At 46.3% G+C, this 2,747-nt stretch overlaps 1 pseudogene; it reads right to left on the reverse strand.

The window, feature by feature from the left end:
* Nucleotides 1-489: 489 nt before the first annotated feature.
* On the reverse strand, nt 490-2,065 carry LOC119338764 (annotated as a pseudogene).
* Between the last annotated feature and the right edge of the window lie 682 nt (nt 2,066-2,747).

Here is a 2,747-nt window from a genome sequence, read left to right on the forward strand (position 1 = left end):
CCTAAGAAAAACCCACCTGACAGATATGATGCAGCCCAAAGCCTTTTCTTCTTGTATATCCTATGTAACCATGTTTTTGTTTTCTCCGACTGCCATTTGGCGCAAAACGCTGCCCATCTCTCCTCAAATACCTTCTTTGAAGTGGCATAATAAAGTAGAGACCTGAACTCCTTTAGAGACTTATGATGAAGGTGTTTCTGCATGTTCTTCTTAATATGCCACGAGCAAAGACGATGCCAAACCTCCGAAAGTACCTTTCTTATGGCCTTAATCATAGCTGCATCTCCATCGGTAATTACTGACCTGGGCCTCTTCTGACAATGAGCCCTCAAAAATGTCTGAAGCAGCCAAACATATGTATCCTCCGTCTCGTCAGACACAAGAGCACAACCGAATACCGTGGTGCAACGGTGGTTGTTCAGACCAACAAAAGGTATAAATGGCATGCCATACCTATTCATCCTGTATGTGTTGTCGAAGACTGTCACATCACCGTAGTCTAACATAGTCTCGACGTGATTGAGAATCACACCAGAATATGTTTTTCAACCTTCCTTCATCATCGAAGGTGTGCTCAAAGAAGAAATCTGGATCTCTCTCTTTTCTGGTCATCATGATCCCAATGGCAGTGTGTATCACCTTGTGCAAGCAATTTCATTTTTTCTCTATAACACATGTTATAAAGCTTCTTCCTCCCAAAACCAGCCTTTGCATATGACCCGTACCTACTGACGAGTTGATCATAAATCATATGTTTCCTGATTCCAGCACCTGCCATGGTTAAGATCTCAGCTTTCTGATATTCTTTTATCTGATTATGAGACCGAAGAAACGTGACTTCATCCGGTCTAGCTAGAACGTGACTATGATCATCATTGAAACTGCTGACATACCAAACGTCACGCTCTTTATCAAGTTTCAAAGTTATGTGCGCATAGCAGAAGCAACAAGTCTCCCCTCTCAGTCTGCGGGTCCTGCCTTCCATTGTACAAAGTTTTGCCTGTCGTTTCCCAGCTCTCGCACACCGATACTTTCTCAAGCGCTTAGTTCCCTCAGGACCTTTCGAATATTTCAGTGAGTCCTTTCTTACGCTGAAACCACGCTCGTAAGCATACTGGTTATAGAAAATGTAAGCCTCTCCTAGTGACTTGAACGTCTTCCTCATGATCTTCCAATGCATGTCCAATGATTCTTGCTGATATTCATCAAATCCGATGTCAAAATTAAACAGATCATCACCAACATACTCATCATTCCCGCTTGTACCATCTACATCTCCCTGTAAATTAATGCATTAAACCATTTATGTCAGTCAGTTATTATTTTAATATGTAATAATGTAGTTATGTAAGTTTGAAAACTTACTTTGCTGGAGCTGTCATCATGAGATGGATCAACGTGCGATTTGTCACTTTCATCGTCCACAATATTCCTCACAAAGTTCCCGTCCTCGTCCATCTGCGCGCATTGCAAAAAAACATGTAAGCGCTAATATGGTAATTATGACATTTCTTCTCTGATTTTATTTATGACATACCCGGAGTGCACTTTGGGCAAATGAATCATCTATATCCATATCATCATCATCATCGCCATGTCGCTGCATGATGCAAAAAATTATGAAAATTTCCGTGCGGTCTACCATATTTATTGTTTTTATCAACCTTGATCACACTTACATTGCCACTATAAGATTCATCCAAACTCATGTAGTTCTCCTCAGCAGGTTCATCCATATTCAGTGACGAGGTTTCGTTGTCCTCGTCGTAATCATTGCCATCATAATCGCCCTCCTCCTTTAACTATACATAGTTAAAAAAATTGTACGATCAATCAAACACCGTGTAACATCATCCCTAAAACAATTATTTCATCAAGCACAATGTTGTCTCTAACCAACCTCTTGCACGGCGGCCAGGATTTCAGCCGGATCCATTTCTTCTGATGACGGCCTGAAGTTGCTGGCCGGCGGAGGCAGGTGTCGACGGCGTGACGACGACGGCTGGTCGTAGCAGGCGTACTGCGCGGAGGGAGGCGGCGACGTAGATCGTGGGTGGGCGGCCATCTGGGCGACGGGAATGGAACGCGGCGGCAGCGGCAACGGAGCCTGGGCAGGCGCGGCGGCAGCGGTAACGGCGCCGGGGCACGCGCGGCGGCCTGTTTGGGCGGCGGCCCGGGCGACGGCGACTTAGCGCAGATGGGGGCCGACGTGGAGACGGCGTGGATGCCTTAGGGTTCTGAGTTGTGTCTTTTTTTTTCTCCAACAACTGTCGACGCCAACGTCGAGACGTGCGGGCGTACGACGGCGACGTACGGCGACGGGTGCGGGTACGCGGGCGGGCGTACATACAGCGACGGGTGCGGCATACACGGGCGGGCGTACATACAGCGACGGGTGCGGCATACGCGGGCGGGCGTATGCCGTCGCGCGCGGACGTACAGCGTCGGGTGGGTATTCCTATACCTAATGTGAAATTACCATACTATCCACTATACGTTTTAGGGGGGGTTGTACCGAAGCACTCCCCTCCATTCTTATGGGGGCATACATGACGTAGAAACTACATGTGATGTAGAAATGCACAAAAAGTACAACTTGGGTGACAGTAGGTTGTACTGCAAGTTTTTGTACAGTACCACCGGGTATGTGTTCTATAGTCTCATGCCTAATTATGCCTTCAGATCAAATGCTATCGCTCTCAGTTCTCACCTATCAAAACAAACCGAAAATTAAGTATACATTGTGA

Source organism: Triticum dicoccoides, chromosome 7B (genome assembly GCF_002162155.2).
Source record: "Triticum dicoccoides isolate Atlit2015 ecotype Zavitan chromosome 7B, WEW_v2.0, whole genome shotgun sequence".
Lineage (NCBI taxonomy): Eukaryota > Viridiplantae > Streptophyta > Magnoliopsida > Poales > Poaceae > Triticum > Triticum dicoccoides.